At 43.0% G+C, this 26393-nt stretch overlaps 1 long non-coding RNA gene and 2 pseudogenes across 5 annotated transcripts in view; 2 read left to right on the plus strand and 1 right to left on the minus strand.

Moving 5' to 3' along the window:
- LOC124027086 overlaps positions 1 to 18125 on the minus strand; it is a 50203-nt gene extending 32078 nt beyond the window's left edge. For 2 of the 3 annotated variants that reach the window (XR_006837338.1, XR_006837336.1), the window contains exons 1-2: positions 16900 to 18125; positions 768 to 927 (exon numbers count right to left, since the gene is read on the minus strand). This is a non-coding gene — a long non-coding RNA (uncharacterized LOC124027086). The remainder of the gene's footprint in view (positions 1 to 767; positions 928 to 16899) is intronic. The other variant, XR_006837337.1, reaches the window with a different exon arrangement.
- LOC124027085 lies at positions 3680 to 13853 on the plus strand (annotated as a pseudogene). Its single transcript, XR_006837335.1, has 21 exons — positions 3680 to 3840; positions 3943 to 4001; positions 4082 to 4161; positions 4263 to 4387; positions 4958 to 5101; positions 5402 to 5500; positions 5605 to 5767; positions 5887 to 5986; positions 6161 to 6381; positions 6961 to 7117; positions 7288 to 7511; positions 7764 to 7884; positions 8189 to 8383; positions 8498 to 8612; positions 8814 to 8983; positions 9079 to 9176; positions 9337 to 9467; positions 9778 to 9967; positions 13324 to 13465; positions 13572 to 13668; positions 13746 to 13853. The product of XR_006837335.1 is annotated as an uncharacterized LOC124027085 (transcript).
- Positions 18126 to 19786: 1661 nt separating the features above from the next.
- On the plus strand, positions 19787 to 26101 carry LOC124027087 (annotated as a pseudogene). The gene is made up of 18 exons (XR_006837339.1): positions 19787 to 19947; positions 20050 to 20108; positions 20192 to 20272; positions 20374 to 20498; positions 21069 to 21212; positions 21513 to 21611; positions 21716 to 21877; positions 21997 to 22096; positions 22271 to 22491; positions 23071 to 23227; positions 23400 to 23623; positions 23876 to 23996; positions 24301 to 24496; positions 24611 to 24728; positions 24925 to 25094; positions 25190 to 25287; positions 25448 to 25578; positions 25889 to 26101. The product of XR_006837339.1 is annotated as an uncharacterized LOC124027087 (transcript).
- Positions 26102 to 26393: the final 292 nt, after the last annotated feature.

Genomic DNA, 26393 nt, shown 5'->3' on the forward strand with positions numbered 1-26393 from the left:
GCTGGAGCAAAATGCTTACAGCACCTGGTATTCCCAGGCGGTCTCCCATCCAAGTACTAACCAGGCCCGACCCTGCTTAGCGTCCGAGATCGGGCACATTTAAAAAAAATGTTTTTTTTATTATATAAAAAACACACTATTTACGATATTTACAACATTCAGACAATAAAAGATGAACAATTCACCCTTTAACAAAATCAGAAAAAGTAAAACAATTAACACAATTATCCACTAATACCAATTCATAATGAATTACAAGTTTTCCATTTGATAGAATTTCAATTAAAGTACTCACCCACAGTTTCCTCCACCGTATCTATATATTATCTATCTTTCTCTAAAATACTCCTAAAAAAACTCCACACAATTTCCCCTTCATAATCACCTAAATTCCTTAATCTTATCGCATGACTTAGTACACCATTCACCAAATTAAAATGTCAAACTTTACTTTTCCCATTTAAACCAAAAAGAAACAAACTCCTCCACTCCAGTAAAAATCAACTTCAATAGGGGAAACTTCAAGCAGTGGAGTGGACACACTGATAGTAGAGGCACATTTTCCCTGTATACAAAGTATTGAGCAATTGGTGAAGGAAAAAAACCACCCTATAACAGCTAATAGCTACAATTGTGATGCGTAATGCACTCATACAATGAATTGTTGATAAACTATGTAGTAGAGGGGAATTGCTTATTACAGCCTACAGAAGCAAACAGTCCATAAATACACGGTACCCATCACCTCAGGGTAATAGTCATTTTACCTTCCTGGTGGTGCCACAGGAGTTCACAGTGAAGTGGAAGTAGGCGAAGCGATCGTCACTGTAGAGGCGGGGTCGCTCAGTGTCAGCTGACCGGGGTTCAGACCTGGAGCATACTCCACCTTCATCGCCAGCGCAGTCATCGTTCCGTTAGAGAAACACTCTTGGAGGTGGGGGAGCAAAAGACAGGTAGCCATCAGACCTGGGTTGACAGGTGAAGAGCAAGTACACGCGACTGAAAGCATACTGTTCGTTTACAGGTTGGAACAACCTATTTCGTATGTTTTTGCAGTCCTTTTTGGAACCGTATAAGCTTAAATGTTGCAGCATCTTGCAGCACATCTTGTGTGGTTCCGCATAATTCTATGGCACGTTATTTAAGTGTCAGCCAAGACGCAATTTACCACAATCTGCCACCATCTACCACAAACGGTGGCTGCATAAGCTCAAAACTTTCAAAAGTAAGAACCACTGTACATCTGACAACTTTATCAGATGTAACATTTTACTGGTTGTCTCAGATAAAAAAAAAAACACTACTACTTTGTCTCCTGTACCTCTTCTCCCTGCCTGTTTGTTCTTCTAGATTCTCCCCTTCCATCTATGTCCCCATCTGTGGCAAATCCACCCTCGTCTCCTTTTCCGAACATTTTCCACCAAAAAATGTGTACAGTCTTGTAGGTAGACTCATCACTGATCCTTTCACCTTCATCCATCTCAGACGTACTCTCATCTGGGCTACCTGCACAGCCTACCTCATTACAGATGTGCAGATCCACCAACCAAACGCACCACTACATTCACTTCCAAAACCGAATGTTTTGATCGAACACAACATTTTCAAATTAATAATAATTCAATGTCCAAAGTCAGATTCCGCACTCATCTGGTACGTTGTGATTCAAACTGTAGCCCAAAATGAGCGTGCTCTGGTATCAATGCTCATCGGGAGAAGTCCTCAACTTCAAAACGTTGTTTTCTACAGCAAAGCTGGCTTACCTTACGTATTCACTACTGCACTTGTTTATTGCAATTGAATGGTAAAAACACATCCAAGAAACACCCACATCAAACCACACCCCAAGACAATTCTTGTTTGCCTAGCATTTCTTAATGAGCATTGATGAAAAACAAGAGCTGTGCTCGAATACCCATACTAACATACTGTATGTGGCGGCAGGGTAGCCTAGTGGTTAGAGCGTTGGACTAGTAACCGGAAGGTTGCAAGTTCAAATCCCCGAGCTGACAAGGTACAAATCTGTCCTTCTGCCCCTGAACAGGCAGTTAACCCACTGTTCCTAGGCCGTTATTGAAAATAAGAATGTGTTCTTAACTGACTTGGCTAGTAAAAAAATACTACCTACTTAATGAGTATATACTGAATACTATATATTATTAGTTCATTTTAGTATACTGCAAACGAACAGTAGGCTTTCAATTGCGCGTACTAGCTTTTCACCTTTCTACCTGAAGTTGATGCTGTTGCTATGCAACCTCTTGCTAGCTATCTAGCATAACAAATGACTGGTTAGACATTATACGACTTCGGGTGTGCTCTTAAATTCAATCAGGAGTTCCAGAATGCGCTCATGAATTCTTTTACATTGTCTGTTTGTAAATTCAGAGCAGAGTAGACAGCCAGAGCGAATTTACGAAAGCACCCGAATGTCTATTGAGAACGCACAATGACGGGAATAATCACGTCAAACATTGGGTAGATTTCCTGAAGATTTGCATTATTGGCGCTAAAGTACGGAAATAGTGTCCTCTTCGTGTATTCCCCATATTTTGGCGAATGTAGTACGACATCCTGGAACATTTGGCATACTAAATATATCCATAGTATTTTTTTTTTTCACTAGGAGCAGACGAGATGTCAAAAAGTTCCATTACAGTCCGTAGAAACATGTCAAACGATGTATAGAATCAATCTTTAGGATGTTGTTAAAATAAATCTTCAATAATGTTCCAACTGGAGAATTCCTTTGTCTGTAGAATTGCGATGGAACAGAGCTCGCCCTCATGTGAACGAGCGTCACGAGCTCAAGGCATTCTGCCAGACCTCTGACTCATTCCCCTCTCATTCGCCCTCACTTCACAGTAGAAGCATCAAACAGGTTCTAAAGACTGTTGGCATCTAGTGGAAGCCTGTTGACATCTAGGAAGTGCAACATGACCAATATCCCACTGGGTCTTCAATAGGGAATGAGTTGAAAAACGACCATCCTCAGATTTGTTCTCAGGTTTTTGCCTGCCATATGTGTTCTGTTATACTCACAGACATCATCATTCAAACGGTTTTAGAAACTTCAGAGTGTGTTCTATCCACATATACTAATGATATGCATATCTGGGACTGAGTAGCAGGCAGTTTACTCTGGGCACCTCTGGACAAGAAGATAATAAGAAGCCATAGAAGAAGATAAAAGACTCATCTATGTATCTGTGCCAATATAGTTAGTGTCTGTGACAGCATGGGCAGCGCCATTGAGGCTATCTTCATATTAAAGTAGTAACATTTCTTCTTCACAATTGTCTGAGCCCTTCTGATGACCCGATCGGACATGACTTCAACAGGGTCACCAGTAGGGCTCAGCCAATGAAGTTGGTAGTCCCACCCAGTTGACTACATTTTGGCCATTAGAGGCCAATATCTTTCTCTCTGTCTGGGCTACAATTGTAGACGGTTGGGTAATTCTGCTTTTCATCTGTGAAAGGCTGTTGTGCTGCTAATGAGGGAGTTCTATTAACCTGAGCCGAGCGGTGAGGGCGGAGCACCCTTCTAAAATTGAACAGTAGCCTTACATTTAGGTTTTTGTTCTAACACTACACAGCTGATTCAGATTAACAAAGCTGGATGATTATTTGAATCAGCTTTGTAGGGCTAGGGGAATAAAAAGGAAATGTGCAGCCCTTTGGGGTTCAGGTGACTGAGTGTGGGAAGCCTTTGCCATAGGGTAAAAGTTGCATACCCCTGGGCTGTAGGCTGCACACTTTGGGTCAAATATCAGGTTCTGTAGCTGTGTATTTTATCAGAACAAATCTGTTCTACAATGATTCTTTTCCTTAGCTCAGGGTAAGTAGTAGCAGGCCTGGGAGAGTCTTATGCGATGCAAACATTTGAGTTGTGTTCTTCCTCCTTTTAATCAATCATAATAATTTGTCAAATGCCTTACAGGTTGTTTTGCCTATTGCTGGCAGCTGTGGGCATACAAGCACAACAGACACCTTCTATAAGTATGCACTTTGCACCTTGCAAATTTAAGCACTAAGCGTTTGAAAAGTTTTTTTTTTTTAACTAACCTTTCCTATTCCAGATGACCTCAACGCTGAATGCCTTGGTAACGTTATTCGTTTGAGTGTCGCTCCTCTTTTGAAGAGGTTGATGCTGTCTTCAGTGAGTTTGCCTCTTTTATGATTTTCTTTCTCTCCTTTCATAATTCGTGGCTTGATATTGCTCGTCAACTATTGTGTTCACACCATCTCCATCCCTTCCAGATGACACACAAATCATAAACCTGACGCCTGGCCTTGCTACTCAGTGTGGATTCAGCTTTAAATTTGACCCCATGGGGAATGCCATGTTTTTTGCTTCTCTTCAAAACTGCTTTTCCCAAAACATGGTAACCCTAAGAACTGTAGTGTTTGCTTGTACTTCAAATGGACAGTTTGCCTTTCAGTGTCACTGCATTTGCAACTCATACTGTAGCAATGTCATTTTATTTACCTTTGACATGGAGTCATACACAAAGATACAAGTCAATATTTGCATCACTAGATGGAAAAATAAAATCATATTCTTCAGTAGAAAGGTCCTCAATAAGCCTGAGGTGCTAATACATACAATTTAGCGCATGGAGGTTATTAGAAGTCTGGTTCCAGAAACATTGAAGCAGTTTTACTTAACTCTGTGGATATCAAAAGGATCTCCATTGTTAGCCACCCCTGCTGGGTCTGGTATCTCTTACCTCTAAGTTAACGATGATGTAAGGTACAGCGGAAGTTTATGGAGTGCTTTCAGAGGGCCAGCCAACTTTCTGATACAGACTGCAGTGATGTGAACTATTGAGCTCTACTCCTGTAGTGTGGCTTCAATACAGTGGCAGCTGCATTCATATAGCCAATTTTGCCACAGTCTATAACTTGCATGAATGTCACCTGAATTTTGTTTATTGCTTCCCCCTTCATTTTAGGATGATAAGATGTTCAGCTTGGTCATGCAGTTCAGGCTGCCAGGAAAGCACATGACTGAAGACCCTGTGTATAGAGTGGGCAAAACCTGTAGCTACACCCCCTGGACCTCCCGAGAGATTCTGTGCGACCGCAACTACATGGAGGCAAGTGAGCAGAGCATGCCCCAATGGACATGTTTACAGTCGTACTGCCTGTATAAATGATCTGTCTAGAGCTACAACTGTCCAGTGTTTAATTTCTTCTGCGACACAACGTAGAGGTCTTGACTATCTCAATTCCACTCGCCTCTTCAAAATGCACATAGGAGAACTTTAGAGGTGAGGCATTTTGGCCTATTCTCAATGCATTTAAGGAGGTGAGTGGACAGATTGAGAACTGGCCCTTGATTTCCTATTGTATGGGAGGGAGAAAATGCATAGGGAATAATGGCCTTTGTTCTCTAGGTGTCTGTCAGAAGGACTCTTCCAGACATCCAAACCATCCCCGAACAGCCCACTGGGGGCCCGAAAGCAAGGAGCGGCAACTTCCGGAGAGGAGCTGAGGTAGCCATGTTTCTGTAATTTCACTACAAAATGACAGGATGGCGCTAAACAATGTGCGTTTGTTGACAATTTTGTTTAATTCATGTTTCCATTTCCTGAGACAGGCTGTTGCTTCAGGATACAAAATGACAGCAGTCGTCTTTAGTCCTAGCAAGAATGTCATGAATGTGGATGAGGTCCAAAGAAAAGGGCTATGCAATAGCCAACACTCCCACACGGCTGGTGTTAAGAAGCCCTCATAATGCAGAGGAGACATACCTCCAGAATGTAAGCATGTTCAGTTGAGCAAACATTTGGAAACGGTGGCCCTACCTGAACTCGGCAACATATTGTTAATACGTTGTGCCCTACTGAACACGGCCCTGGTGTGGTTGCCCCCTGAACAGGTAGCTGGGGTTCCGATGCGGGTGCTCTCAACCTCAACCTTCTTTGAGCAGAAGTGGCTGGTTACTCGAGTAGATGCCACGGCTGTTTGTCCAACACCAGGTTGAGTGTGAAATAATTTAAGATCCTATAAGCCCAGTTCTTAATTGGCTCCAGACAAGACTTTCATGTTGGGAAAATGTTTTGGGGGTGAACTTTTTCCAAATAATGGCACAGTTGTGTTCAGTTGCAAAATGTTCTGTTTTGATGTGCACTTGGCTTCTTGTTTCACTGCAGGGGCAGTTGCCTTTACTCCAGAAGTGATCACCTGGTACATGCCCAAGCACATAGACCCACTTTTCTCCTCTGATGCCTTCACCATGTTGGAGGTGTACATGGGAATTGACGCTAAGAGGCTGAACACTGAGGAAATGGCTGCCAGAAACTACTCGGTTTTAGTCACAGAGGCTCACATTATTGTTGAAATTCCGGTGGGGGCGGTTGGCGGCTATTTCAAGGTCAGCATTGGATGAGTAAAATGATCCGGTTTCATTTCTAAATCGAATTTTTAGAGCCCTTTTTACTACAGCAGTTGTCAGTGCTTTGCAGTAGCCCTTTGCTATCTCTCATGGTTAAACTCCTAGAAACGTTGTCTTGTGTAAAATGTTTCTTATTGAGCAATTGTCTGCTTAATCAGGTTAATATACAAAATTGTGTGAATTTACTCTACCGCTTGTCTTTGCGGTTTGTCCTTTAGCCGCTTGAAATTTGAGACCAAATATCCACACTAAAGGATTGTTTACCTGCCTTTTTAGGTAGCCGGTAGCTTTGCCACTGTCAACTGAATGCAAGCAACACTCGGCTGCTGTTTACATATTGTGCTAGTGTTTACTTTGCTTGTCAGTTGCTTTGGAAATGCAAGTTGACAACCATACACCTGTCTGGTAACCAATACTTTCCTTTGGATATTTTGTCTTAAATTACGAGTGGCAAAAAGACAAGCGGTAGAATAATTGTATTTAACATTCTGGCTTATAAGGAACATTTATCTGTTTTTGCACTCCAATTGTGTATTACATCACTCGTCTCCCTTACAGAGCCATATTCAGGATGACCAGTACTTTGTCACTTACACCATTGAGCCCATGCTTGAGTTGCTGTGGATCGAGGAGATCGCACACGAGGACACCAGCTATAAAGTCCTCTTCCCTATCACAACACCTCCGATGGCCAGGCCTCCACAAGTTCGCAACTGTGAGTCTGGTTTAGTTAAATAGTGCCTAGGGTAATTTTGGTTGTTCATTAGGCACAAAACGGAGAAAATGTACTGAAACGGGAGGCAATACCTGGACTTACCCAATAACAAATGTCAACTGCCATTGTTCCGCATTCCGAAATGTTTTCCTTTGTTTGCCAATGAACAGACACGCCCTTAGACACAGTTCCTGAGCAGGCAGTGTTTGTGCTTGAGTTGGGGACCTTCAACCTTGATGTGGAGCTGCTGAACATCACCTTTCCCACCACGGTGCTAACTGTTGCAGAGTGCAACGCCAGGGGCTTCAATGTTCAGGAGCAGAGATCCCCGGACAACACCTTGAAGACCTTCAGGATGGAGGTGCCCTTCTCAGACCCGGTGGTCTTCAAGGAGGTGTGTTTCTGTTAAATGCAAAGCCACACGCAGTGATTTGTACATGCCCTAATAAGTGGGCCACCAACAAAATAGAAATAATGGCACAAATGTACTTTGTGTTTCCATTATTTTGGCTGTTGTATGCATTTGATTTAGGGGAACATTACTTTAAGTATATAGTTTGTTTTAATAGTCCCCATATGTACTTAGTTGTCACTTGATGTTGAATAGAGTTCTGTTACAGCAATAATGCTTTCAACTTCACTACAGAGAAGGGCGGAACAAGGTGTCACAACCTTCACTCTTCAGCTGATCTACGGCCTGGTCGTCTTTCCAGAGTACGCTCCTTTCTCTCACTCTGCCGTTGTGGACGCTGTACTGCTGGACATAGGTATGTCTCTGGACTATGCCAAACTACTGTTGAATGGTTTCCTCTCGTTAATGATTGCCCTGAAAGGAAATTGGCAGTGAAAGCCCAACTAGCCATACTGTAGGGTTTTCCTATGCGGTCTCTCTACAAAGAAAATGTTAAGCTTTAGAGTATTTGGACCCAGTTGTCCTGTTCATGTTTATTCAGTCCCACCGTAGCAAAACATTTTGCAATCTAAACAAGGGTTTCTTCTTGGACAAGTTCAAGTAGTACCTTCCTGTTTTTTGTGCTTAATTAATGAACACAACCCTGTTTGTCCTTGTAGTGCCACCCTCAGTCACTGGCAACTGTGATCAGGAGAACTTCCACATCACTGTGGACTACAGGAACCAAGAGCCCTTTTGTGGTCTTGGTTGGCAAGCGGCTGCTTAACCATGAGTTTGCTCAACAGTATTTAACAGAGGGCGACACAGACTTCACCATCACGTTGCCCTTCTCTTCGCCGGACGCAGTGTTTGAGGTACGACGCTCTCCCAAAACATGTTAACCTAAATTGCTGCAGCTAGCCTCGCTTTCCTTACCCTGTATACATGCATACAATGTTGGACTAATGAACTCTCCCATTGGTTCCCAGTCGGTTCACTCGTCCTCTGTCAGGAGCAGACTGGATGTGGCTCTGTTGAATCCTTACAACAACATGACCATCAAATACTTTTCCCTGGCTTGCAGCTTCCTCAAAACGCTGACTGGTTGGTTCTCAAACAATTAATTCCGATAAATAGTCATTTAACATGGTTACCAAACCTGGGTTCCTTGCAAAATACTGTGAGTCGTATAGTAGTGCATGGTTTGCACTTTTGGTGATATTCCATTGGTTCACGCCCAATAAGTGGAACAAATACAGAACCCAGGTCTGATGACTACCTGTCTTTTGCTCCCCCACCTCCAAGAGTGTTTCTCTAACGGAACGATGACTGCGCTGGCGGTGAAGGTGGATTCTGTTCCCGGTCTGAACCCCGGTCAGCTGACCCTGAGCGACCCCGCCTGTGGTCCCACCTACAGTGACGATCGCTTCGCCTACTTCCACTTCACTGTGAACTCCTGTGGCACCACCAGGAAGGTAAAATGACTATTACCCTGAGGTGATGGGTACTGTGTATTTACGGACTGTTTGCTTCTGCAGGTTGTAATAAGCAATTCCCCTCTACTACACAGTTTATCAACAATGTCATGCTGTATGAGAACAAAATCTCCTTGCCAGATGAACTTGAGGTGAAGCTGAATGCCACAACGTCTTCAGAGGAGGAATATCAGTAAGTGCATTAAGCATCACAATTGTAGCTATTAGCTTTCATAGGTATTTTTTTCTTCTTCACCAATTGCTCAATACTTTGTATACAGGGAAAATGTGCCTCTACTACCAGTGTCCACTCCACTGCTTGAAGTTTCCCCTATTGAAGTTGCTTTTTTTAGGTTAAAGGTTTCCTGCTACTATGTGGCCAACATCACTCGCACATTGGCCTTCCTGACCAGGCCGCGTGACAACGAGCCTTTTGCCGAGACTGGGACGGGTCGACTAATGGTCAGAATGAGACTCGCTCAGGGTAAGCGTGCCCAAATTTGAACTTGACCCCTAGCCTTGGAAGGTCTCCTTTACAAAACCATTCCCAAAAATCTAAGCCTTATGATATATTACTCTTGCTTTCTGAGATCTACAGGTGTGACTATGGAGTAACGGTGAGGAGCTGATTTGGGAATTTGTCAGAAGCCTCTGGTGGGGGGTGGGTAGTGTTGGCTATAAATGGCTTGTGTTCATTGGGGCACAATAGGATATGATAAACGAGCATTTCTTAATGGACAAGTTCAGATGGTGCCCACTGAACACGACCCCGGTTGTCTTGTTCTGTGTTCCAGACGCCTCGTATAACACGTTCCACCAGGAGGCGGACTATCCAGTGGTGAGGTACCTGAGACAGCCTCTGCACTTTGAGGTGGAGCTGACCACGTCCTCTGATCCCAAGGTAGCGCTGGTGCTTGATCACTGCTGGGCCACCCTCAACGAGGACCGTGACTCCCGACCCCGGTGGAATCTCATCATTAATGGGTAACATGTTGTTTTTGGGCCTAAACAAGTGTGGTTCCTGAGTAATTAGCAACCTATCATGCTTGGCAGGCCATTTACTTTGGCTACCGTGGCTATCCATAGGTCGAGTGGTCAAAACGCTGTGGGGTCTGTCACCAGATCTCCACCCAATTGAACACTTATGGGAGAATCTGGCGCGTATGATCACATGCTTGTTATCACTGAGTGGTCCCTGCAGCGTATCATTGGAACGGAACGTATGCTGCACACCGCGTTGTCTGAAAAGCATCTAAACAATGTTTTGTACTGATGAGAAATAAAGGTGTTTATTCCAGCTTTGCTTGTAAAATATATAAATGTTAACGGGTACTCCAGTTGAGATCACCATTAGTCTGACAGACATCATACAATGCAGTCAGGTTAACTCGTATTCAGTACCACCTTAAAGTGTTTTACACTCGTGTCCATTACAATCTAGGCAAGAATCAGAACGCATGAATAAAACGCTGAGTACATTATAATTACGGTACTCTACAGTAGAAACGACAACGCGTTACACAGAAAATAAGGCACTTTGATAGGAATGCACGCATGTCCACAGTTATTTGCAAGGACTGTATACTTGATCTGGGGAAGTGCTTGGGCTTTCTTTTGAAGGAAAGTTTGTACGGCTCATTAAATTCTCAAATAGAAATGGTCTGCAACAGTGAAATGGGCTACTTTTGTGAATGAATGAGGCAAAATTAGCAGGTAGTGTCCCTTGGTCTGAGGTCAGCGCGGGTTAAATGTCCACATGTTGGAACGGTGAGTGCATTCTGACATCACGCCCATAAAATCAACTCCCACTGGGGCGACTGTTGAAGATATTTGGAACTCGCGTGTGAAAAGGTTAATGTTGGCGTTAACAACACCTTTTTACTCAATGTTATCCTTTTGGTTGGCTAGAGTTCAGTGTTGTGCCAAACTGATGGTCAGTCAAATGGAAATCAAGAGCGGCTGGCAAGCTTGGCTTGCCTTTCCGATTGGTTTCAAACTGCTCTTAAAACCAACAACTATTCAGTCAGTGTTGGGTTGAATTCAGGCACAAGTGACCTCTTGTGTTTAAAACAGTTATTGCACTAAACCTAAAGGATGGTTCAGATGCCTGTGCAGCATGGATGTTTGAAATTGAATGGGATCAGTTGACAGGATCCCCAGAAGTTGATGCTGCTTTCAATGGCATTTCCTGTCCTAGAGGAATGCGCTAATTGGGAGTTGCTAAACATGAACAAATACCACGGTCAAGTGTAGCAGCATCTTGCTAATGTTCATATTTGAAAAAATGTTACTACATTTTTGATTTGGGTGAGCACTTTGCCACAGATGGACACGCTGGCCTAATTTTTATCTCAAGAATTTAAATTGGTTAACTATTGGAAGATGACTTATTTATCCTACATTGTAATGGGCCACAATGACTTTGCCCATGATTATGCATGCTGCAAATGACACTTTATTTTGCGGGTGCCTTTTCAGTATCTGGATGCATGTTACACCAAGCAGTGTAGTGAAGCAACTTTATTGGTCAAAACCATTCATTTGGGGGATCGGGTTTGCAAAATGCTATCAAATCACGCAATTTTATGAAATGGTATCAAAAACCTAAATTTGGCCATGTGGACACGGAGTAACTTTGCAGCTGTTTAAAAAAACCCAGGCTGAAATGTTTAGTATATCATAGGAAAAGACACAACATTCACATGGCTGTGCACGAAATGGGCAGTTCAGATTTGTCACTTCAGCTGCAACTATATCGTTGTGCAAAATCCTGACCGTCGGCTCAAGTGGATTTGTACTGGTGTGGGCGTTTGTCTCTTCATGTAACGTCTTCAGATTTCACAAATTCCTTTTTGCTAATATCTGGCAGTTAAACAGTGAAGGATAAACCTCCCAAAGAAGCAAAAAAAAAAAAAGTAGGCCTAAACTGTCAATGCGTAGGTGACTTATAGTAGAGCTGCGCCCTTCACAGAAGTCCTCCACATGTGGAAGAATTTCTCTGGCGCATTGCATGGAATTCTTATTTAAAATGAAGGTCTTATTTTGAAAAATATGATTTCCTTGTTGATACCGACTGTCTATTCGGCTACTTTGGTTAAACCACGGTCAATATTGGGTCGCCTGTAGTCTGACCATTCTGGATCATTTAGAATTTTAAGAACCATTTAGAGGGACATCTCACCTCATGTCAATGGCATTGAATATACATGTTACAGTTGTCATTTAACAAGCCATTGCAGTAGACCAAAATAAATATTGTTGACGGAAAGCCCAATTTCTGTTCTTTAAATAAAAACGTACTTGATCAGATGCATCCAGGTCTGATGGGCCAAAATATCAGAAATACAAACCAACAAACCACTGTCGTGACTGTTTAATTGTTAGCTGACTCTAAATGAATCATGTTAGGATTTGGGGTGCCCGACTTCAATTGATAGTCAACTTATTAACATTACATCGTATCCTCCTTGCAGCTGCAAAAACCCCAGCCTTATGATTCAGTACTATACAAGTTGGTTTAATTGAATTACTAGCTAACTAAATAACAACACAGACTAAACACAATATGACTGCTGTTACAAGGTCCCCCCCCCCCCCCATTCCGTAAGGGACATTTATTTAACACACGAACCGGCACCAGCTTGGAGTAAAAGCATGAATGTATTTATGTGGCAAGGTAGGTGGTGTCTTCTCGCTGATTTGCTACATGAGATCACAATGTTGTCCGTGGCTCCAATGACTAGTCTTGAACAGAACTACAGGATGGGTTTTCCTTTCACTCGTTCTGGAAGATGGGCTAATCAACCCTGTCCCTGATTCCTCAGTGGGTGATGGTTTGGATATAGTAGCAGAATGATCCCACTTAAGTTCATTTTTCTAGGTACTTGTGAGTTTAGGAAAGTTCCAAACGTGTAGCTTGCGCCTCACGGTTTTCTGGTCTAATGTAAATTTCTGTTACCATTCCTTTTATGCACTCTGGCCGCCGGGGATGGTTCTGTCAGTCTGACCCGCTCTTTGATGTCCCTCGTGGCATGGCTACTTACTATTGTTCCAGTGAATACTGGAACAATATTTCTAACATAAGACTGGTCAGAGATTAGCTATAGAAAATGAATGTCATATTTAAAATTTTTACTAGAAACGTCCTCACTCTACAGGTAGGAAGTCTCGAGCCTTTACATTGTATATGAAATGTTTTTTTCATAAATAAAAAAGCCTGTTAGCAAAAAAACATTCCTTTAGTTCATACTGGAGGGGGGAAAAGATCTGATCTACACAAGGCGGTTGGGGTTTGCAGCGTTTTCTTGTTCCTAACTTAGTCCCTCTCTCTACACTGGCAGCTGTGAGAACCCCGAGGATCCATACAGTGTGGTCTTCCACCCGGTAGTAGCTGATGCCAGGGTCCACTTCCCCCCTCACGTCAAACGCTTTGAGGTCTATATGTTTTCCTTCGCCGAGGATGCGGTTGAGCCGAGTGGCCAGGTAACAAAGTTCACCCCACAATCTTTATTGGTTAATTTTGTGAGTGGAATCATACCTATTATTAAAAATAATAATAATCTGACAGCATCAAATCTTTGATTCCTAGGTCTTTGTCCATTGTGATGTGGTCATCTGTGACGCCAGTAGTCCCTCTGGCGGCCCCTGTAGTGGACAATGTGTGAATCAGGACAACCCGAAAAGAGGTAGGTCTTGTTTTATGCTTTTCAGACCCTGGCAGACCATAACTGAACTAATAGTTTCTCTCTCTCTCTCTCAACAGGTCAACGACATGTCAAAGACTTCTCTGAGGAGCGTCATTTATATGTTTCTTCTGGATACATTCTTTGGGTGTAATGTCTTGTCAAATAAAGTGTTCTATATAAAACAATCCTAACCGTTGGAGCTACCTTAATTGTATCTGATTTGCGTTTAACACCAAGGTGCATGTAGTAGGCTTGTCATCTGACATGTATCAATCAACCCTTTTGTAAGCATGGAACTCTGAACCATCCACCGGAGGGAGATAAGTGTTGCGCACCAATTTCCCGTCTAGGACAAACAATGGGTGTCAAAACAAAAGCTTTCCAATGTCCAGTAGGATGAACTGACTCAATGTTATAGTGGTTTGCCAAAGTGAAACCAGCAGGGCTGTGGTTGGATGCAGTGTTGGTAATTTTCAACTGAAATTACAACTTTCCTTGATACCTCTCACTAGCTTGGTTTCCATCCAAATATGGACATTTCTTCTTTAATGATATGCATGAATTCATCGCTACTTGTTTGTAAGAAGTGCTGACATGATGACTCCTTGCTGTCCCCGGTCCACCTGACTGTGCTGCTGCTCCAGTTTCAACTGTTCTGCCTTGTTATTATTCGACCGTGCTGGTCATTTATGAACATTTGAACATCTTGGCCATGTTCTGTTATCTCCACCCGGCACAGCCAGAAGAGGACCGGCCACCCCACATAGCCTGGTTCCTCTCTAGGTTTCTTCCTAGGTTTTGGCCTTTCTAGGGAGTTTTTCCTAGCCACCGTGCTTCTACACCTGCATTGCGTGCTGTTTGGGGTTTTAGGCTGGGTTTCTGTACAGCACTTTGAGATATCAGCTGATGTACGAAGGGCTATATAAATAAATTTGATTTGAATGTACCGAGCTGTCTTTTTTAAACTACTAGCGCACAGCTCGGACACCCATGCATTCCCCACAAGACATCTCTTCACAATCTCCAAGTCCGAACTACGAAGGTAGAGCCATGATTACGTTGCAATCTATTCCGCATCAGGCTAAGATTTCAACACACACCGTACGTGACTGAAGACACTCCTTAAAAAGTTGCGAGCTTGCACCGCGGGACGGCTTCATTGCTCCAGACCACCACAAGGGGGGAGTTTGCGCAATAATTATGCATTTGGGTCCCAAGGCTTTGACCAAAGACTAATTTTGACACGAGCCACCCAACAAAGATTGCTGACAAAACAGATGGAAGTTGCCTTAACGAGTCAAGCAAATGTACAATTTGAGAGGAATGTGATAATTACAAATCTCAAGTTACCAGACTAGCTAGTGTTAGGAGAATGAATTTGTAAATCGTCTTTCAGGGACTCCTGAGAACCAACAAACCAGGCAGTTGTCTTGTGAAACAGTGGATGTAAAGAATCGAGCTGGCTAAAGCATTGACTGCACAATTGTAAGCTTGCCTTGCAATGCAGCTGAAGTAAAATGGCTAGCTATTTACTCGCTTGAGTTGGATTAAATAACTGTTGCCGCTCTGGGTATGGACCCTGAAATGTAGTTCTGAGCTAATGTTCATACCAATCAATGAGCCTCAAGTCTGAATGGCATTAATGAAGCCGAGAGTAGAATATACCTTTCATTGTGCCAAGGATGCAAGACCTATATACACATGTATGAGATTCCCATATTGTAGCCTGTAGATTGAATATATTCACCGACCATATACTCTTCCCTGGCAAATAAAGCTGCGGTTCAGGTATGACACACTTTCAGTCAAATCAAACGATGCGGTGTCTGCATGTATGTATTACAATTGTACACTTCAAAAGTGTTTACTGCTCCTGGGATATCAATGATTACACATTGTAACTATACATTATTGATTTGTAATTCATATATACAGGAAAAAAAACCTATGCATATCTAACTCAGGATAGTATTTCAACCAGTGGAGAATGTGAAACGCTTTATTGAAAAATCGATATGTCTTCTGTTTTTCCCAGACCTCAAGTGGTTTCCTGCTAGGGTTTTAAACGTTGTCGTGGACATGGAACATCCAATCATGTTATATTTCTATTAAAAAGGTGTACTTTTGAGAGCAAAAACCTACAGATGCAGGGACAAACGGTCAACGGGGTAATGTAAATGAAGAATAGGGGAATTGTTTTTTTTGGGGGGGTGGGGGGGACAGGCAAAACAATGAAGGGATTTTACAGGGCCCTAATGGACTACAGACATTGACAGTCTCCTAGCCTAAAAACAAATGCTGAATGCACTGCCTAGATTGAGGGAAACTCATTGTCCATTATTGGAGTTGATCAGGGCATGGCAGGGAATCACTAACAAACTGCCTTTAGTCCAATAAAAATACACATTATTATGGTGATAAATAAAAGGCAGTTGCTCCACGCATGACACGAGAACCCTCTGCTGGAGCAAAATGCTTACAGCACCTGGTATTCCCAGGCGGTCTCCCATCCAAGTACTAACCAGGCCCGACCCTGCTTAGCTTCCGAGATCGGGCACATTTAAAAAAAAATGTTTTTTTTATTATATAAAAAACACACTATTTACGATATTTACAACATTCAGACAATAAAAGATGAACAATTCACCCTTTAACAAAATCAGAAAAAGTAAAACAATTAACACAATTATCCACTAATACCAATTCATAATGAATTACAAGTTTTCCATTTGATAGAATTTCAATTAAAGTACTCACCCACAGTTTCCTCCACCGTATCTATATATTATCTATCTTTCTCTAAAATACTCCTAAAAAAACTCCACACAATTTCCCCTTCATAATCACCTAAATTCCTTAATCTTATCGCATGACTTAGTACACCATTCACCAAATTAAAATGTCAAACTTTACTTTTCCCATTTAAACCAAAAAGAAACAAACTCCTCCACTCCAGTAAAAATCAACTTCAATAGGGGAAACTTCAAGCAGTGGAGTGGACACACTGATAGTAGAGGCACATTTTCCCTGTATACAAAGTATTGAGCAATTGGTGAAGGAAAAAAACCACCCTATAACAGCTAATAGCTACAATTGTGATGCGTAATGCACTCATACAGCATGAATTGTTGATAAACTATGTAGTAGAGGGGAATTGCTTATTACAGCCTACAGAAGCAAACAGTCCATAAATACACGGTACCCATCACCTCAGGGTAATAGTCATTTTACCTTCCTGGTGGTGCCACAGGAGTTCACAGTGAAGTGGAAGTAGGCGAAGCGATCGTCACTGTAGAGGCGGGGTCGCTCAGTGTCAGCTGACCGGGGTTCAGACCTGGAGCATACTCCACCTTCATCGCCAGCGCAGTCATCGTTCCGTTAGAGAAACACTCTTGGAGGTGGGGGAGCAAAAGACAGGTAGCCATCAGACCTGGGTTGACAGGTGAAGAGCAAGTACACGCGACTGAAAGCATACTGTTCGTTTACAGGTTGGAACAACCTATTTCGTATGTTTTTGCAGTCCTTTTTTGGAACCGTATAAGCTTAAATGTTGCAGCATCTTGCAGCACATCTTGTGTGGTTCCGCATAATTCTATGGCACGTTATTTAAGTGTCAGCCAAGACGCAATTTACCACAATCTGCCACCATCTACCACAAACGGTGGCTGCATAAGCTCAAAACTTTCAAAAGTAAGAACCACTGTACATCTGACAACTTTATCAGATGTAACATTTTACTGGTTGTCTCAGATAAAAAAACACTACTGTACCTCTTCTCCCTGCCTGTTTGTTCTTCTAGATTCTCCCCTTCCATCTATGTCCCCATCTGTGGCAAATCCACCCTCGTCTCCTTTTCCGAACATTTTCCACCAAAAAATGTGTACAGTCTTGTAGGTAGACTCATCACTGATCCTTTCACCTTCATCCATCTCAGACGTACTCTCATCTGGGCTACCTGCACAGCCTACCTCATTACAGATGTGCAGATCCACCAACCAAACGCACCACTACATTCACTTCCAAAACCGAATGTTTTGATCGAACACAACATTTTCAAAATAATAATAATTCAATGTCCAAAGTCAGATTCCGCACTCATCTGGTACGTTGTGATTCAAACTGTAGCCCAAAATGAGCGTGCTCTGGTATCAATGCTCATCGGGAGAAGTCCTCAACTTCAAAACGTTGTTTTCTACAGCAAAGCTGGCTTACCTTACGTATTCACTACTGCACTTGTTTATTGCAATTGAATGGTAAAAACACATCCAAGAAACACCCACATCAAACCACACCCCAAGACAATTCTTGTTTGCCTAGCATTTCTTAATGAGCATTGATGAAAAACAAGAGCTGTGCTCGAATACCCACACTAACATACTGTATGTGGCGGCAGGGTAGCCTAGTGGTTAGAGCGTTGGACTAGTAACCGGAAGGTTGCAAGTTCAAATCCCCGAGCTGACAAGGTACAAATCTGTCGTTCTGCCCCTGAACAGGCAGTTAACCCACTGTTCCTAGGCCGTTATTGAAAATAAGAATTTGTTCTTAACTGACTTGCCTAGTAAAAAAATAAAAAATACTACATACTTAATGAGTATATATTATTAGTTCATTTTAGTATACTGCAAACGAACAGTAGGCTTTCAATTGCGCGTACTAGCTTTTCACCTTTCTACCTGAAGTTGATGCTGTTGCTATGCAACCTCTTGCTAGCTATCTAGCATAACAAATGACTGGTTAGACATTATACGACTTCGGGTGTGCTCTTAAATTCAATCAGGAGTTCCAGAATGCGCTCATGAATTCTTTTACATTGTCTGTTTGTAAATTCAGAGCAGAGTAGACAGCCAGAGCGAATTTACGAAAGCACCCGAATGTCTATTGAGAACGCACAATGACGGGAATAATCACGTCAAACATTGGGTAGATTTCCTGAAGATTTGCATTATTGGCGCTAAAGTACGGAAATAGTGTCCTCTTCGTGTATTCCCCATATTTTGGCGAATGTAGTACGACATCCTGGAACATTTGGCATACTAAATATATCCATAGTATTTTTTTATTTCACTAGGAGCAGACGAGATGTCAAAAAGTTCCATTACAGTCCGTAGAAACATGTCAAACGATGTATAGAATCAATCTTTAGGATGTTGTTAAAATAAATCTTCAATAATGTTCCAACTGGAGAATTCCTTTGTCTGTAGAATTGCGATGGAACAGAGCTCGCCCTCATGTGAACGAGCGTCACGAGCTCAAGGCATTCTGCCAGACCTCTGACTCATTCCCCTCTCATTCGCCCTCACTTCACAGTAGAAGCATCAAACAGGTTCTAAAGACTGTTGGCATCTAGTGGAAGCCTGTTGACATCTAGGAAGTGCAACATGACCAATATCCCACTGGGTCTTCAATAGGGAATGAGTTGAAAAACGACCATCCTCAGATTTGTTCTCAGGTTTTTGCCTGCCATATGTGTTCTGTTATACTCACAGACATCATCATTCAAACGGTTTTAGAAACTTCAGAGTGTGTTCTATCCACATATCTAATGATATGCATATCTGGGACTGAGTAGCAGGCAGTTTACTCTGGGCACCTCTGGACAAGAAGATAATAAGAAGCCATAAGAAGATAAAAGACTCATCTATGTATCTGTGCCAATATAGTTAGTGTCTGTGACAGCATGGGCAGCGCCATTGAGGCTATCTTCATATTAAAGTAGTAACATTTCTTCTTCACAATTGTCTGAGCCCTTCTGATGACCCGATCGGACATGACTTCAACAGGGTCACCAGTAGGGCTCAGCCAATGAAGTTGGTAGTCCCACCCAGTTGACTACATTTTGGCCATTAGAGGCCAATATCTTTCTCTCTGTCTGGGCTACAATTGTAGACGGTTGGGTAATTATGCTTTTCATCTGTGAAAGGCTGTTGTGCTGCTAATGAGGGAGTTCTATTAACCTGAGCCGAGCGGTGAGGGCGGAGCACCGTTCTAAAATTGAACAGTAGCCTTACATTTAGGTTTTTGTTCTAACACTACACAGCTGATTCAGATTAACAAAGCTGGATGATTATTTGAATCAGCTTTGTAGGGCTAGGGGAATAAAAAGGAAATGTGCAGCCCTTTGGGGTTCAGGTGACTGAGTGTGGGAAGCCTTTGCCATAGGGTAAAAGTTGCATACCCCTGGGCTGTAGGCTGCACACTTTGGGTCAAATATCAGGTTCTGTAGCTGTGTATTTTATCAGAACAAATCTGTTCTACAATGATTCTTTTCCTTAGCTCAGGGTAAGTAGTAGCAGGCCTGGGAGAGTCTTATGCGATGCAAACATTTGAGTTGTGTTCTTCCTCCTTTTAATCAATCATAATAATTTGTCAAATGCCTTACAGGTTGTTTTGCCTATTGCTGGCAGCTGTGGGCATACAAGCACAACAGACACCTTCTATAAGTATGCACTTTGCACCTTGCAAATTTAAGCACTAAGCGTTTGAAAAGATTTTTTTTTTTTTTAACTAACCTTTCCTATTCCAGATGACCTCAACGCTGAATGCCTTGGTAACGTTATTCGTTTGAGTGTCGCTCCTCTTTTTGAAGAGGTTGATGCTGTCTTCAGTGAGTTTGCCTCTTTTATGATTTTCTTTCTCTCCTTTCATAATTCGTGGCTTGATATTGCTCGTCAACTATTGTGTTCACACCATCTCCATCCCTTCCAGATGACACACAAATCATAAACCTGACGCCTGGCCTTGCTACTCAGTGTGGATTCAGCTTTAAATTTGACCCCATGGGGAATGCCATGTTTTTTGCTTCTCTTCAAAACTGCTTTTCCCAAAACATGGTAACCCTAAGAACTGTAGTGTTTGCTTGTACTTCAAATGGACAGTTTGCCTTTCAGTGTCACTGCATTTGCAACTCATACTGTAGCAATGTCATTTTATTTACCTTTGACATGGAGTCATACACAAAGATACAAGTCAATATTTGCATCACTAGATGGAAAAATAAAATCATATTCTTCAGTAGAAAGGTCCTCAATAAGCCTGAGGTGCTAATACATACAATTTAGCGCATGGAGGTTATTAGAAGTCTGGTTCCAGAAACATTGAAGCAGTTTTACTTAACTCTGTGGATATCAAAAGGATCTCCATTGTTAGCCACCCCTGCTGGGTCTGGTATCTCTTACCTCTAAGTTAACGATGATGTAAGGTACAGCGGAAGTTTATGGAGTGCTTTCAGAGGGCCAGCCAACTTTCTGATACAGACTGCAGTGATGTGAACTATTGAGCTCTACTCCTGTAGTGTGGCTTCAATACAGTGGCAGCTGCATTCATATAGCCAATTTTGCCACAGTCTATAACTTGCATGAATGTCACCTGAATTTTGTTTATTGCTTCCCCCTTCATTTTAGGATGATAAGATGTTCAGCTTGGTCATGCAGTTCAGGCTGCCAGGAAAGCACATGACTGAAGACCCTGTGTATAGAGTGGGCAAAACCTGTAGCTACACCCCCTGGACCTCCCGAGAGATTCTGTGCGACCGCAACTACATGGAGGCAAGTGAGCAGAGCATGCCCCAATGGACATGTTTACAGTCGTACTGCCTGTATAAATGATCTGTCTAGAGCTACAACTGTCCAGTGTTTAATTTCTTCTGCGACACAACGTAGAGGTCTTGACTATCTCAATTCCACTCGCCTCTTCAAAATGCACATAGGAGAACTTTAGAGGTGAGGCATTTTGGCCTATTCTCAATGCATTTAAGGAGGTGAGTGGACAGATTGAGAACTGGCCCTTGATTTCCTATTGTATGGGAGGGAGAAAATGCATAGGGAATAATGGCCTTTGTTCTCTAGGTGTCTGTCAGAAGGACTCTTCCAGACATCCAAACCATCCCCGAACAGCCCACTGGGGGCCCGAAAGCAAGGAGCGGCAACTTCCGGAGAGGAGCTGAGGTAGCCATGTTTCTGTAATTTCACTACAAAATGACAGGATGGCGCTAAACAATGTGCGTTTGTTGACAATTTTGTTTAATTCATGTTTCCATTTCCTGAGACAGGCTGTTGCTTCAGGATACAAAATGACAGCAGTCGTCTTTAGTCCTAGCAAGAATGTCATGAATGTGGATGAGGTCCAAAGAAAGGGCTATGCAATAGCCAACACTCCCACACGGCTGGTGTTAAGAAGCCCTCATAATGCAGAGGAGACATACCTCCAGAATGTAAGCATGTTCAGTTGAGCAAACATTTGGAAACGGTGGCCCTACCTGAACTCGGCAACATATTGTTAATACGTTGTGCCCTACTGAACACGGCCCTGGTGTGGTTGCCCCCTGAACAGGTAGCTGGGGTTCCGATGCGGGTGCTCTCAACCTCAACCTTCTTTGAGCAGAAGTGGCTGGTTACTCGAGTAGATGCCACGGCTGTTTGTCCAACACCAGGTTGAGTGTGAAATAATTTAAGATCCTATAAGCCCAGTTCTTAATTGGCTCCAGACAAGACTTTCATGTTGGGAAAATGTTTTGGGGGTGAACTTTTTCCAAATAATGGCACAGTTGTGTTCAGTTGCAAAATGTTCTGTTTTGATGTGCACTTGGCTTCTTGTTTCACTGCAGGGGCAGTTGCCTTTACTCCAGAAGTGATCACCTGGTACATGCCCAAGCACATAGACCCACTTTTCTCCTCTGATGCCTTCACCATGTTGGAGGTGTACATGGGAATTGACGCTAAGAGGCTGAACACTGAGGAAATGGCTGCCAGAAACTACTCGGTTTTAGTCACAGAGGCTCACATTATTGTTGAAATTCCGGTGGGGGCGGTTGGCGGCTATTTCAAGGTCAGCATTGGATGAGTAAAATGATCCGGTTTCATTTCTAAATCGAATTTTTAGAGCCCTTTTTACTACAGCAGTTGTCAGTGCTTTGCAGTAGCCCTTTGCTATCTCTCATGGTTAAACTCCTAGAAACGTTGTCTTGTGTAAAATGTTTCTTATTGAGCAATTGTCTGCTTAATCAGGTTAATATACAAAATTGTGTGAATTTACTCTACCGCTTGTCTTTGCGGTTTGTCCTTTAGCCGCTTGAAATTTGAGACCAAATATCCACACTAAAGGATTGTTTACCTGCCTTTTTAGGTAGCCGGTAGCTTTGCCACTGTCAACTGAATGCAAGCAACACTCGGCTGCTGTTTACATATTGTGCTAGTGTTTACTTTGCTTGTCAGTTGCTTTGGAAATGCAAGTTGACAACCATACACCTGTCTGGTAACCAATACTTTCCTTTGGATATTTTGTCTTAAATTACGAGTGGCAAAAAGACAAGCGGTAGAATAATTGTATTTAACATTCTGGCTTATAAGGAACATTTATCTGTTTTTGCACTCCAATTGTGTATTACATCACTCGTCTCCCTTACAGAGCCATATTCAGGATGACCAGTACTTTGTCACTTACACCATTGAGCCCATGCTTGAGTTGCTGTGGATCGAGGAGATCGCACACGAGGACACCAGCTATAAAGTCCTCTTCCCTATCACAACACCTCCGATGGCCAGGCCTCCACAAGTTCGCAACTGTGAGTCTGGTTTAGTTAAATAGTGCCTAGGGTAATTTTGGTGGTTCATTAGGCACAAAACGGAAGAAAATGTACTGAAACGGGGAGGCAATACCTGGACTTACCCAATAACAAATGTCAACTGCCATTGTTCCGCATTCCGAAATGTTTTCCTTTGTTTGCCAATGAACAGACACGCCCTTAGACACAGTTCCTGAGCAGGCAGTGTTTGTGCTTGAGTTGGGGACCTTCAACCTTGATGTGGAGCTGCTGAACATCACCTTTCCCACCACGGTGCTAACTGTTGCAGAGTGCAACGCCAGGGGCTTCAATGTTCAGGAGCAGAGATCCCCGGACAACACCTTGAAGACCTTCAGGATGGAGGTGCCCTTCTCAGACCCGGTGGTCTTCAAGGAGGTGTGTTTCTGTTAAATGCAAAGCCACACGCAGTGATTTGTACATGCCCTAATAAGTGGGCCACCAACAAAATAGAAATAATGGCACAAATGTACTTTGTGTTTCCATTATTTTGGCTGTTGTATGCATTTGATTTAGGGGAACATTACTTTAAGTATATAGTTTGTTTTAATAGTCCCCATATGTACTTAGTTGTCACTTGATGTTGAATAGAGTTCTGTTACAGCAATAATGCTTTCAACTTCACTACAGAGAAGGGCGGAACAAGGTGTCACAACCTTCACTCTTCAGCTGATCTACGGCCTGGTCGTCTTTCCAGAGTACGCTCCTTTCTCTCACTCTGCCGTTGTGGACGCTGTACTGCTGGACATAGGTATGTCTCTGGACTATGCCAAACTACTGTTGAATGGTTTCCTCTCGTTAATGATTGCCCTGAAAGGAAATTGGCAGTGAAAGCCCAACTAGCCATACTGTAGGGTTTTCCTATGCGGTCTCTCTACAAAGAAAATGTTAAGCTTTAGAGTATTTGGACCCAGTTGTCCTGTTCATGTTTATTCAGTCCCACCGTAGCAAAACATTTTGCAATCTAAACAAGGGTTTCTTCTTGGACAAGTTCAAGTAGTACCTTCCTGTTTTTTGTGCTTAATTAATGAACACAACCCTGTTTGTCCTTGTAGTGCCACCCTCAGTCACTGGCAACTGTGATCAGGAGAACTTCCACATCACTGTGGACTACAGGAACCAAGAGCCCTTTTTGTGGTCTTGGTTGGCAAGCGGCTGCTTAACCATGAGTTTGCTCAACAGTATTTAACAGAGGGCGACACAGACTTCACCATCACGTTGCCCTTCTCTTCGCCGGACGCAGTGTTTGAGGTACGACGCTCTCCCAAAACATGTTAACCTAAATTGCTGCAGCTAGCCTCGCTTTCCTTACCCTGTATACATGCATACAATGTTGGACTAATGAACTCTCCCATTGGTTCCCAGTCGGTTCACTCGTCCTCTGTCAGGAGCAGACTGGATGTGGCTCTGTTGAATCCTTACAACAACATGACCATCAAATACTTTTCCCTGGCTTGCAGCTTCTCAAAACGCTGACTGGTTGGTTCTCAAACAATTAATTCCGATAAATAGTCATTTAACATGGTTACCAAACCTGGGTTCCTTGCAAATACTGTGAGTCGTATAGTAGTGCATGGTTTGCACTTTTGGTGATATTCCATTGGTTCACGCCCAATAAGTGGAACAAATACAGAACCCAGGTCTGATGACTACCTGTCTTTTGCTCCCCCACCTCCAAGAGTGTTTCTCTAACGGAACGATGACTGCGCTGGCGGTGAAGGTGGATTCTGTTCCCGGTCTGAACCCCGGTCAGCTGACCCTGAGCGACCCCGCCTGTGGTCCCACCTACAGTGACGATCGCTTCGCCTACTTCCACTTCACTGTGAACTCCTGTGGCACCACCAGGAAGGTAAAATGACTATTACCCTGAGGTGATGGGTACTGTGTATTTACGGACTGTTTGCTTCTGCAGGTTGTAATAAGCAATTCCCCTCTACTACACAGTTTATCAACAATGTCATGCTGTATGAGAACAAAATCTCCTTGCCAGATGAACTTGAGGTGAAGCTGAATGCCACAACGTCTTCAGAGGAGGAATATCAGTAAGTGCATTAAGCATCACAATTGTAGCTATTAGCTTTCATAGGTATTTTTTTCTTCTTCACCAATTGCTCAATACTTTGTATACAGGGAAAATGTGCCTCTACTACCAGTGTCCACTCCACTGCTTGAAGTTTCCCCTATTGAAGTTGCTTTTTTTAGGTTAAAGGTTTCCTGCTACTATGTGGCCAACATCACTCGCACATTGGCCTTCCTGACCAGGCCGCGTGACAACGAGCCTTTTGCCGAGACTGGGACGGGTCGACTAATGGTCAGAATGAGACTCGCTCAGGGTAAGCGTGCCCAAATTTGAACTTGACCCCTAGCCTTGGAAGGTCTCCTTTACAAAACCATTCCCAAAAATCTAAGCCTTATGATATATTACTCTTGCTTTCTGAGATCTACAGGTGTGACTATGGAGTAACGGTGAGGAGCTGATTTGGGAATTTGTCAGAAGCCTCTGGTGGGGGGTGGGTAGTGTTGGCTATAAATGGCTTGTGTTCATTGGGGCACAATAGGATATGATAAACGAGCATTTCTTAATGGACAAGTTCAGATGGTGCCCACTGAACACGACCCCGGTTGTCTTGTTCTGTGTTCCAGACGCCTCGTATAACACGTTCCACCAGGAGGCGGACTATCCAGTGGTGAGGTACCTGAGACAGCCTCTGCACTTTGAGGTGGAGCTGACCACGTCCTCTGATCCCAAGGTAGCGCTGGTGCTTGATCACTGCTGGGCCACCCTCAACGAGGACCGTGACTCCCGACCCCGGTGGAATCTCATCATTAATGGGTAACATGTTGTTTTTGGGCCTAAACAAGTGTGGTTCCTGAGTAATTAGCAACCTATCATGCTTGGCAGGCCATTTACTTTGGCTACCGTGGCTATCCATAGGTCGAGTGGTCAAAACGCTGTGGGGTCTGTCACCAGATCTCCACCCAATTGAACACTTATGGGAGAATCTGGCGCGTATGATCACATGCTTGTTATCACTGAGTGGTCCCTGCAGCGTATCATTGGAACGGAACGTATGCTGCACACCGCGTTGTCTGAAAAGCATCTAAACAATGTTTTGTACTGATGAGAAATAAAGGTGTTTATTCCAGC

The sequence above is a fragment of the Oncorhynchus gorbuscha genome, unplaced genomic scaffold (assembly GCF_021184085.1).
Source record: "Oncorhynchus gorbuscha isolate QuinsamMale2020 ecotype Even-year unplaced genomic scaffold, OgorEven_v1.0 Un_scaffold_2942, whole genome shotgun sequence".
NCBI classification, from domain to species: domain Eukaryota; kingdom Metazoa; phylum Chordata; class Actinopteri; order Salmoniformes; family Salmonidae; genus Oncorhynchus; species Oncorhynchus gorbuscha.